This window comes from Dendrobates tinctorius, unplaced genomic scaffold, assembly GCF_039654945.1.
Source record: "Dendrobates tinctorius isolate UK_male_01 unplaced genomic scaffold, ASM3965494v1 ptg000038l, whole genome shotgun sequence".
In the NCBI taxonomy this organism is placed as follows: Eukaryota; Metazoa; Chordata; class Amphibia; order Anura; family Dendrobatidae; genus Dendrobates; species Dendrobates tinctorius.
In genome coordinates this window covers 33,279,563-33,297,708 of record NW_027361706.1, presented here as the reverse complement: position 1 = coordinate 33,297,708, position 18,146 = coordinate 33,279,563, and the positions used below count along the sequence as shown (strand labels likewise).

General features: G+C 48.5%; 1 protein-coding gene and 1 long non-coding RNA gene across 2 annotated transcripts in view; one reads left to right on the top strand and one right to left on the bottom strand.

The window, feature by feature from the left end:
- LOC141088330 (uncharacterized) overlaps nt 1–4,822 on the bottom strand; it is a 250,127-nt gene extending 245,305 nt beyond the window's left edge. The window contains exon 1 of the long non-coding RNA XR_012231903.1: nt 4,543–4,822. This is a non-coding gene — a long non-coding RNA (uncharacterized lncRNA). The remainder of the gene's footprint in view (nt 1–4,542) is intronic.
- The window catches only part of LOC141088328 (man(5)GlcNAc(2)-PP-dolichol translocation protein RFT1-like), a 382,865-nt gene that overhangs the window by 331,381 nt on the left and 33,338 nt on the right, over nt 1–18,146 (top strand). The gene's annotated exons all lie outside the window — the stretch shown is intronic.

Genomic DNA, 18,146 nt, shown 5'->3' with positions numbered 1-18,146 from the left:
CAACTGCGTCCACAGGAGACCAGTTAGTATAGGATGAACGCGGGTTTTGCTCCAAAAATTGCCGAGCGTACAAATTAGTTTGCTCCACCATATGGTTAACAAAATCCTCAGAGAAAAAGACTTTGAAAAAGTCAATTTCTGTGAGGCTGGTGGTGTCAAACTTGATTCCTGATTCTGCCACAAAATCAGGAATCAGTGGCTTGTAATTTTCGGGGGGGCGAGGTCCACACAGGGTTTGCTGAATCAGCTGCGGGCATGGTGGGCGCTGCCTCATCTTCTGTCCTGGAGCGTCTGCGTGGCGGTTCCGCAGGACCCAAGGAGGAAGATGAGGAGGAAGGGGAAGAGGAAGAGGATGAAGAATCCGAAAAATAAAGAAAAGTCGGATCGTCATCCTCGCTATCAGTGTCGGAGGCAAGGTAAGAATAGGAACGTGATGGGTGGGACATTTTTTTGTGTAAATATGGTGCTTGGGTGTACTTTATGTATAACTGTGTATGTGGTGGGGGGGCTAGTGATTGGTGCACACTATCCTGTAAGAAAAAGCTAAAAGGAAGTGTGAAAAAAGTCTAAAACAGCAGGACCTTAATATGATAAGTGAACGGCGTCACTTACCAAAATTTAGTGGCTGCTGGATGTGTGCACAGGGGTGGCTCAAAGGGGGGGGGTGAAAAAGAAAAATGGTAAACAGCCGGCACGAACTTTGATAAGTGAATTGCGTCACTTATCAAAATTCAGCGGCTGCTAAATGTGCACACGGAAACGGCGCAAAGGGGGGTAAAAAGAGGGGGCTGGGGGGGATTGGGGTGGATGAATAGAGATCGGGCAGGGATCAACAGTTAGGGTTGTAGTTAGGTGGCACAAAAAGGGGAGAAAAAAATTTAAAACAGCAGGCAGGTGGCGCAAAAGTGGGGTGGAGGGGGGTGGGGGATGGGGGGATTGGGGTGGATGAAGAGAGATTGGGCAGGGGTCAGTTAGGGTTGTAGTTAGGTGGCACAAGGGGGGGAGAAAAAAAAATGAAAAACGGGATGTGTGTGCGGAGGAAAAAAGCGAGCACGAGTGTTGATCGGTGAACTGCGTCACCGATCAACGCTCGGCGGCTGCGCATGGAGGTGGCGCAAAAGTGGGGTGGAGGGGGGTAAAAATAGGGGGATGGGGGATTGGGTTGGATGAAGAGAGATTGGGCAGGGGTCAGTTAGGGTTGTAGTTAGGTGGCACAAGGGGGGGAGAAAAAAATGAAAAACGGGATGTGTGTGCGGAGTTAAAAAAAAAGCGAGCACAAGTGTTGATCGGTGAACTGCGTCACCGATCAACGCTCGGCGGCTGCGCACGGAGGCGGCGCAAAAGGGGGGGTGGAGGGGGTAAAAGGGGGGGTGGACGGCAGATGGGGGGATGAAGATAGGTGGGGGGGTGAAGATAGATTGGGCAGGGGATCAGGGATCAATCAACACTTACAGTTGTAGTTTTCTTTTTTCTTTCTTCTGCAGGGATTGTGATGCTACAAGCTGTGGCACCACAATACCCAGCACAGGAGCTCTTGCTGTGTCCGACCTCTCTGCAGGAATCCTCAGCTAGAGTGAGGACCCCTGCAGACAGGTCAGACAGGTCAGGGGCAGGTCACAGAGTGGTCACATTGCTGCTGTGTCCTGTCATTGGTGGGATCGAATGATTACATCGATCCCACCAATCCCTGCTCTGCCTGGTGACCATGGTAACTGCCTAGGATCGGAGCTCACAGCTCCGATTCCTAGGCAGGTCATGGCCAGGTCATCAGCAGGGCACAGAGCGGTCACAGCGTGACCGCAGCTGTGCCCTGTGGCTGGCGCGATCGCCGATCTAATCGATCATGCCAACCACTTCCTGCAGGCCAATCTGGGGGCTTTACTCCGGTGCCTGGCACCGGTCCTAGGATCGGTACTCGATCCTAGCCTAGGATCCTGTTGTTTCAGCCTATCTGATTGGCTGAAACAAAGAGAAGCGCTGTGATTGGCTGTTCTGAATTGAACAGCCAATCACAGCTCCGAGAGGGGAGGGCCAGGGCGGAGACTGCCCGGGATGCCGAGGCCATCTATCCTGAGGTAAGATGGCGCTGGCATTTTAATGCGATCACCGCGACTTAAGTCGCGATGTCGCATTAAAGGGCATGACGTAATATTCCGTCCATGGTAATTAGGTCCATGGTCACATGGACGGAATATTACGTCCATTGTAGGAAAGGGGTTAAAGAAACCAATCTGTTTCCTCCCAAGCCATGTGCCCTGTGCTACAGGTCTTTTGTACTGACCATGTACCAGCATGTCTCTTATGGACTTTCTTGGACTGTCGCTTTTTGTGGCACGAGAACTGCTATATGCAGTCACAGGAACGCGCGTGTGATGGAGCATGCGCAATGGAAAGATGGATCTGAGCAATGGTAAGATGGATTTGAGCATGGTGCCTGGGTGAGTGAGACCTGCGCATAGAGGATAGGGGGCGTGTCCCTACATAGCGGTGGGGGCTGCCGCACGCTGTGGCGGTATAGTTAAATGGAGGGATATCGTGGCAGTCCAACCACTAGACCACAGCAGGACACTAGTCAATTGGAGATCGGGCCTCCTGATGAGCCCAGATGGGGCGAAACGCATTGAGGCGTAACAGGCTACATGGCAGTCGGTGGAGGATATGATGAGTATTAGTATATCCAATCAAGTATTCCACTAATGATATCTGTGCATCTTTTGTCTAATATGATGATGGTACCCATTGTTGGACATTGTGGATAAATATCTTATGATTGGGAGCTCAGATGCATGGTCTATTGGGTCTCTCATGGTTATGTTTCCATATGGACATTATATATATTTATAAACCATTGTGTACAAATTGGTGGGATGAAAATGATTGCCCATTGCTGATAAACATCTATATTATTTATATATATACATTTTTTACATTTGCACCTTTTGGCCCATTGGAATAGCTGAGGTGCATACATTTTCAATTGAGAGCTCTAATGGTGGATGTTCACCTATCATCTAACCGCAGAGAGGCCACCATGCATGTTTTAAGAACCACCTTATCTGCTATGTGTATGTGTTCCTAAGTATGTTCAATTGTGGGGTCTAGGGTCCTCCTTATTATAGGTTTGTCTCTGTTATTGATAGGGGTACATTTAGTATTGGGGAAGGGATCCCCTAGTGGCGCTAGGGTGCAACAGGGCCCCTAGGGATAACCACCCCTGAGCGGGTGCGCCACATCATTCCCCCTAGGGTGCCAACCTCCGTGGCAAGGAAGGAGTGAGCAATAGACATTATCAGGGACACCTAGGTTATCCCCCACATATGTTTTTAAATGGTGGGCACTTTTTTGTTTTTTTGTCTCTTTTTTGTGGTGTGACCCCAAAGGGTTTTTTAATAATTAACAATAAAGTTTACCTGTCATAGGGTTTTTTTATATGATTTTCTTGCTTGAGACCCTTGAGTATTTAGATTGCTTGTTTTTGATAATTCGGAGTTGGAATGGCCAGTTTCCTGACGGGTCCGTTGAATTCGGATATTTGGTTGGAAGATGCAAATCAAGCGTTTAACATTAGTGGCACTTTAGAGAATAATACAGGTCCATTGGCACTAAAAAAATCTGTTTAATGAAGTTTATGTTGGATATAAAGAATATCTGAAATCCTTGTGGGAGATCAGGGCATTAGAAAACTATCTGAAAAATCAGATTGTACCAAGAGGACTTAGGATCAATATTAGTCCTTCTCAGAGAGTTGCTTCACCTGAATTTTTGAATATATGGATGAAAGAATCCATCGAATCATCAATCAGGTTTATGCAAATCTTGTTAACAGAAGAAAAGAAAATTTTTGAAAAATCCAGTAGTCGACTTAACAAATTGATTGAGAAAGTGGTGAAACACAAAACTGATTCTGACTTTGCTAGAAGGGAGGGACTCTTACAAACCTCTGTGGACATATACCAGGCCCTCTTGAAGGAAAGAAAACACCTTCAGTTTCAGAGAGACCTGCGGGATTTTAGTGAGAATCAGGTTTTTAATGTATAAACAATTCAATATTTGCGCTCAGAGTTGTGTCTGTATAGAGGCTATACTCCACTCAGAGAAAATATTAAAAGTTCAAAACAAAACAGATAAACGTTAAGAGTCAGGAACCACCCCCTGGTTAAATATTTGCACTCAGAATTAGGTCAGTATAAAAACTATACTCCACTCAGAGGAGACATAAAAGGTCCAAGGCAAGGCAAGTGAACACCAAGAGTCCGGAACCGCCCCCTTGACTAAATATTTGCACTCAAAATTAAGTCTGTATAAAAACTATATTCCACTCAGAGAAGATATAAAAGGTTCAGGGTAAGGCAGGTGAACATTAAGAGTCAGAAACCGCCCCCTTGACTCTTTCACAGAGAGATATAATATAGAGGGGTGAATTCAAACTTGCATTCACATGCAGCATATAGAGGATTCACTCATGTGTTGAATAGAAGAATCTTGCCATGAGATAGTAAGGAATGGCAGTACAAATCAGCAGCTTAACACTGGAGTGCTTACCAGCACAGGTCTTGTGGAGGAGAAATTCTTATGAGGAAGTAGTGATGTCCCTTGTATAGTCCAGGAATGTAGTCACTGATTAACAGAATGAAAAATAGATGCTTTGGGTAATGGACGCTGTCCCGGCCGGAGACAGACGTCCTGTCTGCAAGGTGCCTGCCCCAGCCGGTGGGCAGTGACGGCGCACACAGACTGTAGCCGACAAGGTACACAGGACCTTGCGTGACGTCAGAGTCATGTGATTGCTCACGTGACTGGCTATGGAGAGCAGAGAGGCTCAAAAAACATCCAACGCATGATAAGGGACATTAGGAACACGTCAGAAAATAGATGCAATAAATTCAAGTACAATTTGACAAATAAGGAGCGTCATGCGATCAAACAGCTTCAATGTAATCGTGAAATTACTATCAGGCCAGCAGACAAAGGAGGTGGTATTGTTATTTTGAATAATAAAGATTATGAGAAGGAGTCTCAGCGTATTTTGGGAGATACGCGGACTTATCTTCTACTCAATAAAGATCCCTCTGATGAGTATCTTGTAGAGATGCAAACTTTATTGAAATTTGGTTTTGAAAAAGGTTTTTTAAACAAACAAGAAATGGATTTTATCAACAATATGCATCCCAGAATCCCTTATTTTTATTATTTACCCAAAGTACACAAGGATCCGGCAAATCCACCAGGTAGGCCAATTATATCGGCAATAGGTGGTCTGACAGCCAATCTATCAAAATTTATTGATTGCCATCTTCAGAAGATAGTTACTATACTTCCGGCCTACTTGAAAGATAGCACTCATATTTTAAGAATTTTAAAGAACATTAGGTGGTAAAACCACTATATTATGGGGACTGTATCATCCGCGGCAGTGCCTGGTCGCGTGTCCTCGTCGGCAGCACCAGCTGCCACCGCCCCCCATCAGCGTCCTCGCCACAGTGCGCGCTCTTACCCTGCCTCTTGCTCTGCTACTTCTCTGCGCCCTCTCCTTAGGTCGCGGGCGCGCGCCAGCATTCCTTCTTCTGCCGGCGGTGGGCGGCGCTGAGGGCTGGGCGTACCTCCCACTTCCGGACCCTAAGGTATTTCAGGCGTCCTCACTGTAGAGAGGATGCCTGAGGATTGTGTGATACTCCACGCTCTGTTCTGGCCCCACTGTTTTGCTAAAGCTTTATGTTAGCTTCCTCTCCTTCTCCCTGGGTGTCTCTGCCCTGTCCTTCCTTCTCCTCGCCCCTTCCTCCTGGTCCCTTGAGTCTCGGCCCTTCTGTATTCTGTCCCGGTGTCTCCCTTCTGGGTCCTCCTAGTCTGTAACCCCTTGGCTCCCGCGCCCTCTCCTGTGCTTCCCCTCTAGTAGCTGCTACCTGGCTGCTTCCTCCTATATCCTGGCTCTGGTTCTCTGGATCCCCGTCCGGTGCCCTTGCCCTGTAGCACACCGTGTCCCCGAGCCGCCCCTCCTGGTACCGGCTGTCGCGGTTCTGTCCTCTGCGGTGTTGCCCCTAACGATCCCTGTATAGGGGTCGGTCATCACCTGGCGCGCTCGACCCAGGGGCTCCAGATCTGCGACCCAGAGGGACCACTCTCGGACTTTGTCCATCCCCTGACCGTTACAGTATCCTCAGGCCATGGACCCCGCCGGTGCCGCGGCCTCCACACAGAAGGAACTACTGTTCCTGCGCGAAAATCAGACCCGGATAATGTCCTTTATGAAGTCCATGGACACCCGGTTGTCCGCTCTGCAAACTTCAGACCCAGGGCATGCTTCCCTCCTAGTCAGCCTTCAGCAAGAGCTCGCGCAGCAGCGCGATGCCCAGTCCCACATTTTGGGTTATATGGCGTCTGTCGACGACCGACTGCTGGCCCTGCAGTCCGCCGCAGCCGCCGCTACCCCATCCAGGGACGCAGTTTCGTCTCCGCCCCCTCGACTGGGGAAGCCTCCCCGGTATAGCGGAGACCCTAAGCTATGTCAGGGATTTTTAAATCAGTGCAGACTGCACTTTGAGCTCTTGCCCCAACAATACCCCACTGATCGCGCCAAGGTGGCGTTCATTGTATCCCATCTTGAGGGAGAGGCCTTGTCCTGGGTGAATCCTCTATGGGAGAGGGATGACCCAGTCGTGTCTAGTATCCAAAACTTCCTGGAGACCTTCCGCCGAGTGTTTGACGAACCCGGATGCTTAGCGTCTACCACAGAGGCCCTCTTTAACCTCCGCCAGAAGTCTCTCACGGTGGGACAATACGCCATCCGCTTTCGGACATTATCATCGGAACTTGGATGGAATAACGAATCACTTGTGGGTGCCTTCTGGAGAGGCCTCTCAGGTAAAATTAAGGACGAGCTAGCCGGACGGGATACTCCAACCACTCTGGAGGATCTCATATCCTTGGCTACACGCATAGACCTGCGGTTTTTGGAGCGCTTCATCGTGAAAGAATTGCTTTCTATGTCCTGCCTAGATTGTCCCACGCCGTTCTCCTAGGATTACCTTGGCTTCGGCTGCACGAACCAGTCGTCGACTGGCGCTCTGGGGAGATCCTACGCTGGGGTCATTCCTGCCATGCACGTTGTTTGCAGTCCATCCTCCGTCCTCGTCCCCTGCCTGTGCCTGCCAATCTTCCGGGCCTTCCCGCACCGTACTACGCGTACGCTGACGTTTTTAGTAAAAAAGAAGCTGACTCCCTGCCTCCGCATCGGTCCTACGACTGTCCTATCAACCTGATTCCCGGAGCCACTCCGCCCAGAGGGAGAACGTATCCCTTATCCCCAGCAGAGACCCAGGCTATGTCTGAATACATACAGGAGAACTTGGCCAAGGGGTTTATTCGAAAATCCGCGTCCCCAGCAGGCGCAGGCTTTTTCTTTGTCCGAAAGAAAGACGGATCGCTCAGACCATGTATCGACTACCGGGGCTTGAACAATATCACGGTTAAGAATCGATACCCGCTCCCGCTGATCCCGGAACTATTCGACCGGCTGAGAGGGGCTCGGATCTTCACGAAGCTGGATCTGCGGGGAGCCTATAATTTGATCCAGATCCACGCAGGGGATGAGTGGAAGACGGCCTTCAATACCCGTGACGGTCATTATGAGTATTTAGTCATGCCGTTTGGTCTCTGCAATGCTCCAGCCGTGTTCCAGGAGTTCGTTAACGAGGTGTTTCGGGATCTATTATACTCGTGCGTAGTGGTGTACCTAGATGATATTCTTATCTTTTCACCCGACCTATCCTCTCATCGGAGAAGTGTACGCATGGTCCTGCACCGTCTCCGAGAGAATGACCTCTACGCCAAAATTGAAAAGTGTCTCTTCGAACAAACCTCGCTACCCTTCTTGGGGTATATAATCACTGACTCCGGCCTAAGGATGGATCCCGAGAAACTCTCTGCGGTACTCAAGTGGCCCCGCCCTGTCGGTATAAAGGCCATCCAGCGTTTCCTCGGGTTCGCAAATTACTACCGACAGTTCGTACCACATTTTTCCACGGTGACCAAACCCATCGCGGCCCTGACCCGTAAAGGAACTAAACCAAACAGCTGGCCCCCCGAGGCTGAGGACGCCTTTCTGGTGCTGAAACGCGCCTTTGCCTCAGCACCAGTCTTGCATCAGCCGGTAGCCAGTAGGCCTTTTGTTGTAGAAGTGGACGCCTCTTCCACCGGAGCTGGGGCAGTTCTCTCCCAGCCGGGCTCCTCGGGTCAACTGGTTCCCTGCAGGTTCTTCTCCAGGTCCTTCTCGCCTGCGGAGTGCAATTACTCCATTGGAGACAGGGAATTGCTGGCCATTAAGATGGCCCTAGAAGAATGGCGGTACTTGCTCGAGGGGGCGGTGCATCCCTTTTCTATCTTCACGGACCATAAAAATTTGGCCTATTTGCAGTCCGCTCAGAGGCTCAACTCCAGACAGGCCAGATGGGCCTTGTATTTTTTGCGGTTTGATTTCAAGCTTCACTTCCGGCCCGGTGATAAGAACATCAAGGCGGATGCACTCTCCAGGTCCTTATAGTCGCCAGAGGAGGACGAGGGTCTATCTTATATTATCGAGCCTGCCAAAGTGATCACTGTGGCTCCTGTGAACTTTTCTACTCCTCCACCAGGCAAGACCTTCGTTCCTCAGAATAAGCGTCTGGAGGTGCTGCGCTGGGGGCATTCTTCCAAGGTCGCTGGGCACGTGGGGACCAAGAATACCCTCTTACTTCTCACCCGTTATTACTGGTGGGCCACCCTCCGCCAAGACGTAGTGGATTATGTTGCCTCCTGCACAACCTGTGCTCAGAACAAGGTCCCAAGGACCCTTCCCTCCGGTCTTCTCCACCCATTGCCTGTTCCGGAGGTCCCGTGGCAGCAAATTGCTATGGATTTCGTAACTGACTTGCCTCTGTCAGCTGGTTGCACCACCATCTTAGTCGTAGCGGATCGGTTCTCCAAGATGGCTCATTTTGTCCCCCTGGCCGGTTTGCCGTCAGCTCCGAAGTTGGCCGAGATCTTCATCCACCAGATCTTCAGGTTACATGGCCTCCCTCTACGGATTGTGTCGGACTGTGGGGTCCAATTTACGTCTCGCTTTTGGAGGGCCCTCTGTCGGCTTATGGGTAAATCCATCGACTTCTCCTCTGCTTATCATCCACAGACCAACGGGCAAGTGGAACGGGTAAATCAGGGCCTGACCACCTACCTGCGTCACTTTGCCAATGCTCATCAGGACAACTGGGTCTCACTTCTACCTTGGGCAGAATTTGCCCACAACAACCATCCCAGTGAGTCGACCACCAAATCTCTGTTCTTTGTGGTCTCTGGTCGCAATCCGGGTGTTCCGCTGCCCTTTGCCGTGTCATCTGGAGTTCCCGCAGCGGATGCTCTCGCCATGGAATTTTCTGAGATTTGGAAGGAGACCAAAGACGCTCTCGTGAAGGCCAATGCCCGAATCAAGAAACACGCAGACAAGAGACGGAGGGACCTTCCCCCGTACCATCCTGGCGACAAGGTATGGCTCTCGACCAAGCACATCCGCCTGAAAGTTCCTTCCTATAAGTTAAGTCCTCGTTACATCGGTCCCTTCGTGGTACTGAAACACATCAATGACGTGGTTTATAAATTGAGATTGCCGGCTTCACTCCGAGTTCCCAATGCCTTTCATGTCTCGCTCCTGAAACCTGTAGTTCTGAAAAGGTTCCACCCAGCCTCCATTACCCCTCCTTCACCTATTGGGTCTGATGACATCTTTGAAATAAGGGACATTTTAGCCATGAAAAGGGTCAGGGGGAGGTCCCTTTTTCTTATTGATTGGAAGGGGTTTGGCCCTGAGGAGAGGTCTTGGGAGCCTCGAGAAAATATCAACGCTCCCCTAATACTAAAAAGATTTCTAGCCAATCTCAAAAAGGGGGGATGTAAAGGGGGGGTACTGTAGCATCCGCGGCAGTGCCTGGTCGCGTGTCCTCGTCGGCAGCACCAGCTGCCACCGCCCCCCATCAGCGTCCTCACCACAGCGCGCGCTCTTACCCTGCCTCTTGCTCTGCTACTTCTCTGCGCCCTCTCCTTAGGTCGCGGGCGCGCGCCAGCATTCCTTCTTCTGCTGGCGGTGGGCAGCGCTGAGGGCTGGGCGTACCTCCCACTTCCGGACCCTAAGGTATTTCAGGCGTCCTCACTGTAGAGAGGATGCCTGAGGATTGTGTGATACTCCACGCTCTGTTCTGGCCCCACTGTTTTGCTAAAGCTTTATGTTAGCTTCCTCTCCTTCTCCCTGGCTGTCTCTGCCCTGTCCTTCCTTCTCCTCGCCCCTTCCTCCTGGTCCCTTGGATCTCGGCCCTTCTGTATTCTGTCCCGGTGTCTCCCTTCTGGGTCCTCCTAGTCTGTAACCCCTTGGCTCCCGCGCCCTCTCCTGTGCTTCCCCTCTAGTAGCTGCTACCTGGCTGCTTCCTCCTATATCCTGGCTCTGGTTCTCTGGATCCCCGTCCGGTGCCCTTGCCCTGTAGCACCCCGTGTCCCCGAGCCGCCCCTCCTGGTACCGGCTGTCGCGGTTCTGTCCTCTGCGGTGTTGCCCCTAACGATCCCTGTATAGGGGTCGGTCATCACTTGGCGCGCTCGATCCAGGGGCTCCAGATCCGCGACCCAGAGGGTCCACTCTCGGACTTTGTCCATCCCCTGACCGTTACAGGGACACTAGATATCGCCTCTTTATACACTGTCATTCAACATGAAAAAGGGTGTGAATCAGTTAAATATTTTCTGCTTAAGGATGGTTTTCTGCCTGATTATCAGGTTCATTTTATTTTAGATTGTATACAATTTATTTTAACTCATAATTATTTTCGTTTTGGGGTAGACTACTACTCCCAGCAGTGGGGGACTGCCATGGGCACCAGGTTTGCCCCTAGTTATGCAAACCTCTATGTGGGTAGGTGGGAACAGGAGACCATATACCCGGGAGGTTCTCTACGGACGAACCTGGTGCTATGGCAGAGGTTCATTGATGATATTGTCTTCATTTGGTCTGGTGGACCTATTTTATTGGAAGAATTTTTAACTGAACTGAATAAAAGTCAATATTTTTTTAAATTTACAGCAACCACCAGTCCTAGGGAGATCAATTTTCTAGATTTAAATTTTTTTTATAGAAAATGATCATATAGAGACCCAGGTTTTTCACAAACCAACAGACTCTAATAATTTTATTTCCTTGTATAGCTGTCACCTTCCAAGTTGGCTTCTGAATGTCCCTAAGAGCCAACTTATAAGGGCCCATAGGAATTGTTCCAAAATACAAGATTTTGACAAAGAGGCGGAGCTTCTGACTAACAAGTTTATTCGAAAAGGGTATGATGTTGACTCTTTGCGTGAAATTAAGGAGACTGTAAGAAGTATGCCAAGGGAGGATTTATTGGTACCAAAGAATAACATCGAGTGTCCCTTGTTAAAAGATATTCCCATTATTATACAGTATAATGCCAATACTAAAATCCTTAGAAAGATTGTGAATAGACATTGGAACATTCTGAAGAATGATAAAGTGATTGGTGAATTGTTACCATCTTATCCTCGATTTATTTTTAAAAATCCAAATAATCTTGGTAATGCAATAGCCCCCTCTATTCCTAAACCTATGTTGGTGAATCAGGCTTATTTACAGACATTACCAAAGGGGTTTTTTCCATGTAGAAGATGTGGACCTTGTAGGAAATTAGGGTCCAAAAAACAATTTTTTATTGTAAACAAATCTCTAGAGGTTAAAATTAAGGACTTTATAACCTGTGAGACCAAGGGGGTTATCTATGGCATTACCTGCCCCTGTGGAAATTATATATTGGTCGTACCATACGCCCATTACATATAAGAATAGCGGAACACTTGCGGTATATCAGGAATAAATTTAGTGGTCACCCCCTTTCAAATCATTTTTTAATCCATCATGGTGGTTCTATGAAAGGCATAACAATCACTGGCATTAAAGTGGTTAAAAAGAGTTGGAGGAAAGGGAACTTTATTCATCAGATGTCAAAAGAGGAAAGTAAATGGATTTTTGCGATGGACACACTGATTCCCAATGGCTTGAACAGCGAAATTGAGCTTTTTGCTTTTAAATGTTTAAATTGCAATTCTAGATGCCTGAGGGTACATAAAAAAGCTGCCTATCTGCTATGGAATATCCCTGAGGAAGGAATCCGTGGATTCAGAAACGCGTTGGATGTTTTTTGAGCCTCTCTGCTCTCCATAGCCAGTCACGTGAGCAATCACATGACTCTGACGTCACGCAAGGTCCTGTGTACCTTGTCGGCTACAGTCTGTGTGCTCCGTCACTGCCCACCAGCTGGGGCAGGCGCCCTGCAGACAGGACGTCTGTCTCCGGCCGGGACAGCGTCCATTACCCAAAGCATCTATTTTTCATTCTGTTAGGCCTCTTTCACACATCAGGTTTTCGCCGTCAGGCGCGATCCGGCGCTTTTGACAAAAACCGGATCCAGCGAAATGCAATGCCGGATCCGGTTTCCCCCCCATTGACTTGCATTAGAGCCGGATCGAGCCGGATGGCCATGCGTTTCATCCGGTTTTCGCCGGATCCGGCAATGTGTTGCGATCCGGCGTCTGGAAAAAACGGCTACTGTAACGTTTTTTGTCTCCGGCGAAAAAGCCGGACACGCCGGATCCGGCGTGTCCGGCTTTTTCACACAATGAAAGCCTATGAGCGCCGCAATGCGCCTGATCCGGCGACAGCCGGATCCGGTGGCCGGATCCGTTTTTTTTGGTCTGAGCATGCTCAGTAGCTCTGCCCACAAGACATATATAAAAGCAAGACAGTGGGACCCTCAGCCACACCCAACATGCCACCCAAGACAGCAACCAGGCGCAGGAGAAGGCAGGAGACATCTGCAGCAGCACCATCAGCACCACCCCAATTGGAGCTGCATGCTGAACAACGGGAGGGGAGTCCAGCAGCAGATGAGAGACGGTAATTATCAAATCCCCCATTCCTCCAAACTAGGGCCATGGAATATCAAGATATTCATTGGCCCTTTGTTTATCTTTATTCAACAGCCGCCCAATAGATGCAGCAGCAGCAGCAGCAATGGCAGCAGCAGGAACACCACCCACAGGCATGGAGTCTGGCCAGCAGGAAGACAGCACATCTTCTTCTGGGAGCCCTCCCTCGCATCGTCAGCGTTTGACGGTAAGTATTTATTTCCAAAATCCATCATCTCTGTAATATATGTCTATTCATTGCCTTTTATTTCAAAACAGGAATCACAAGATGAAGAGGAGCTCCCAGAAGAAGAAGGAAGGGGTGGACAGACACCTGGAGTGGGCTCACAATTGGTAAGATTTTGGCATCAAACGCAGAAACACAACATCACACTACACACAACACATAGAAAACAATGTTCTGCAGACCACACACAGCAAACAAATGCCTACATCCAAAGACATAACATTTTTTGTTTTCTTCTCTAGTCTTCCCAATCTGGTGCTCGGCCAAGAGGTCCTCGCAGTGCCTTCCAGGGTCGTCGGCGACAGCAACGCGGCGGTCACCAGCGTGTAAGTATAAATATTTTTGCTTTGTTTTTTTGCACTTTTTATTTCATTTCTTTTGTGGAGGCTAATTATGTTATTTTTGTCTTTTTCTTTAACAGCCTTCACAGCATGCTCCTGACTCTGACGGTGAGGATGGAGGAATCGATGTGGACCACCTCATCGATCTCGTCAGATAAAGGGAGCCGCTCTGGAATATGGCTGACCGCCGCCACGCTGACCTGATCGTTACCCGACGACTCTGGGAGGAAATCTGTTCGCTCCTTGTGGGCCGCTGGGAGGACCTCGATGCTCGGGCCCAGATTAAAGAGCGTAAGTATATACAGTACCGGTTGCTTGATGTAAACCAGTGTTTCCCGAACTCCAGTCCTCGTGGTCCCCACGGATCATGTGTTCAGGATTTCTATTTACTATGGAAATCCTGAAAACATGACCACTGGGGACCATGAGGACTGGAGTTTGGGAAACACTGATGTTGTATACTAACCACTCCTTTCTCGTTTCAGGGAACAGAATTGTGAATCAGTGGCGGTCTGTGAGGGATCGTTTCAAGAAGGAGTTCAATAAAGAGATGCGGGCCCCGAGTGGATCTGGAGGACGCAGGAGCAAGTACAAGTACGCACAAGCCCTGTCGTTCCTCCGGGAAACAATGGTCACTAGAAGGTAAATATTACACACCACATGTGAAAAAAAATGTTAGATGTAACTTTTTTTTTTCAGCCAGAGCCATACCATGTCACTATTTTAATTGTTTTTTTTTCTCTTTCCACAGCGCGGTGAGCAGCAGTCGGGAGCCTGCACGATTGGACCCTTCTGAGGCGATCCCTGAGGAGACCGGCACCGAGGGACACTTCGACCGCCCCGGTACATCTGCACCTTCCCAGCCTTCCCACACATTCGACCCATCTGTCCCATCCACCAGCACAGGAGTATCGTGGCCGCCTACATTACATGAAGCTGCTGGTGAGGAGATCGCTTTCCCTTTACCCCACCCTTCTGCCCCTGCCACCTCTAGTACACCTGCGGGTACTGGGCGGCAGCGGCAGAGGGGTCAGGAAAAGACTTATGCGCCAGAGTTCTTGCATCTGAATGCATCTTTCCAGAACTGTCTAAAAGTCTTGTCAGAGCAAATCTCCGCAGGCTTTCAGCAGATCAACTCCAGCATTCTGGAGGTGAAGACACTTCTGCAAACCATGCATTCAGAAGCAAGATCTTCGCCAAACCACACCTTTTTCAGGTCTGTTGTGGAGCGCATGGAAACGCTATCTCCTACCCAGCAGATGCATGTAATGCATTCATGCCACGGTGCTCTCCAGCAAGTTACCTCCCAACCTCCTCCTCCCACCACAGTAGTTCCTCCACCTGCACCCCCTCCAGCCACTTTCCAACCTCCCCCTCCTATTACATACCATCCACCTCCCCAGCACCAGCCACCTCCCCAGTACCAGCAACCTCCCCAGTACCAGCAACCTCCCCAGTACCAGCAACCTCCCCAGTACCAGACATCTCCCCACTTCCAGCAACCTGCCCCGTACCAAACTCCTTCCCCGTACCAAACTCCTTCCCCATACAACTTGCCATCAACATCATCTGCTCCTACAGTCCCTGCCCAACCCTCCACTCCACCGCCCACCACCTCTTCTGCCTCCCACATGTCCACCCATTCTGTAGCTTTTTCCACACCATCACCTCTAACTGTTCCTTCCCCACCACGATCCCAGTCCTCTCTCCACACTCCCATTGTCAAAGTGTCCCGCAGCCCCTCCAGCAGTATTTCCACCCCACACTACACAGATTTATGATGTGTTTTGTAATAAAAATGCCCAGTTGGTTTCAAACCTTTATTAAAAAAGTTTTTTTAACTTTAAAAACAGTTTACAAAAAAAAATATTTTAAATAAAAGTTAAATTATTGTTTACACTGGTTGTCTGTCATTTCTTTCTGCGGCGAAATATGTTTTAAAAAAAGGTTAAATACAGGGTATTTAAAAGGTAAAAAGGTATTCAAAACCAGGTATATAACTGTGGGTAAATTTTAGCTTTTTGCCACAGTTGTGTTCCTGGTTGTGTTTGAAGCAAAGTATTTCACCTAAAAAGTTGTGTTTATTGTTGGTGATTTCCTAACAATGTACACAACTTTTGTTAAAAGGTGAAATACTTTGCATAAAACACAACCAGGTACACACCTGTGGCCTAAAGCTAAAAATAGAGACCATGACAAGATAGCCAACTTTGGTTGGCAAAGGTATATACTGTTGGTACAGAAAGTACACAAGTTTGGTTAAGGGCACAAATCTTTCACACTCTGTCATCCTGCCAGTCTATTCTGCCTTGAGGTGACATAAAGTATAGTGCAAAATTGTCCCTCATTACTGAAACCGACACAGAACTTCTAGTGGTAATGTCATGGTAATCTTGCAAGGTGGTTTCTTCAGAGGTGTCCTCAATGGAAATGGGTTCTTGCAGATAACAAAATTGTGGCGTACCACGCAAGCTTTGATCACCTCATCCACAGTTTCTGTCTTGAGGTTGATCGCAGTCAATAGGACCCGCCATTTGGCTGTCAGAATACCAAAGGTACATTCAACCATTCTTCTTGCTCTTGTGAGGCGGTAATTAAAAATGCGTTTTGTTCTTGTCAATCCTCTGCTAGAGTACGGTTTCAAAAGGTGTTCTGACAGCTGGAAGGCTTCATCCCCTACACAGACAAATGGCATAGGTGGACCAGATGTTTGCGGCAGCGGTCTAGGTGGTGGGAACTGGAAGGTGTTTCCATACAGTTTACGCCCCATGGCAAACAGCTTGAAAACTTGAGAGTCATTGGAGCGGCCATAGGCCCCAATATCAACAGCAATAAATTTGTATTCCGCGTCAGCGATGGCCATGAGGACAATTGAAAAATATTTCTTGTAATTGAAATATTCCGATCCCAATCCGGCTGGCTTTACAATGCGGATATGTTTCCTGTCCACAGCGCCCAAGCAGTTGGGAAACTGACATATCTGTTGAAACTTTTCTGAAATTTCAATCCACCTCTCTGTTGTGGGCTCTGGTAAAAACTCTTCAGCTAAGGAGTCCCACAGTGCACGGCATGTGTACTTCACTATTGCAGATATGGTGGAAATCCCGAGTCTGTGCTGGAAATGCAGTGACGAAAGGGATTCTCCAGTTGCAAGAAATCTGTGGGGAATTAAAAAACAATCAATTAGTTTTAAATCACGGCATTACATACCAAAACTCAGCTATAACACTTGGAGATACAAACTACCACCAACAAGATTGCAGTGAAAGTGTGCTCTGATGCGATCACATCCAATAAATGTGGCTTACCTTAAAGTCACCATCAGACGCTCTGCGGGTGAAACAGAGAAGCGGCAATAGGTGTCCGATTTTCTTATGAGGTGTGCAATGCGCTCCACCAAGTAATCAAAATTCTCCATTTTCATCCGAACATATCCAAAAAATTTATCCGGGTTTCGTCGAAGGTCCATGCAGAGTGCAGAATAGACCCCACGCGTCATTCTCTTGGCTGTGATGGGGTGGATCCACAAACGTCGTCTACGATGCCTGATGCGCTGCTGTCTCGCTCTCTCCTTCTCCAGAACAATCACCCTCAAACGATTTGCCTCCGCTGTAAAATCCGCCAAATTCTTCAAAATATTTCCAATCACAACATCCATCTTCGCCAGTAACTTGCTCTTCTCTCCAACCTGCACTTTCTCCTCTAAAACCTGTCAAAGAAGGGCTGTAGGAACACGGTATATATAGTTTTCCAGTAGCCAATCCCGTTCGGAAGGCCACAAGGGGTGTTTTTAAAAACCGGATCCGGCGTAATCCGTCGAAAAACGGATAGAAAAACGGATGAACCGGATGAGACGGATCCGGTTTTGTCTGTCAAGAACAAGACGGATCCGGCAGAAAACCGGATCCGTCACATCAGGTTTTACAAAACATTTGCCGGATCCGGCGTTCCGGCACGACGCCGGATCGCGCCTGACGCCGAAAACCTGATGTGTGAAAGTAGCCTTAATCAGTGACTACATTCCTGGACTATACAAGGGACATCACTACTTCCTCATAAGAATTTCTCCTCCACAAGACCTGTGCTGGTAAGCACTCCAGTGTTAAGCTGCTGATTTGTACTGCCATTCCTTACTATCTCATGGCAAGATTCTTCTATTCAACACATGAGTGAATCCTCTATATGCTGCATGTGAATGCAAGTTTGAATTCACCCCTCTATATTATATCTCTCTGTGAAAGAGTCAAGGGGGCGGTTTCTGACTCTTAATGTTCACCTGCCTTACCCTGAACCTTTTATATCTTCTCTGAGTGGAATATAGTTTTTATACAGACTTAATTTTGAGTGCAAATATTTAGTCAAGGGGGCGGTTCCGGACTCTTGGTGTTCACTTGCCTTGCCTTGGACCTTTTATGTCTCCTCTGAGTGGAGTATAGTTTTTATACTGACCTAATTCTGAGTGCAAATATTTAACCAGGGGGTGGTTCCTGACTCTTAACGTTTATCTGTTTTGTTTTGAACTTTTAATATCTTCTCTGAGTGGAGTATAGCCTCTATACAGACACAACTCTGAG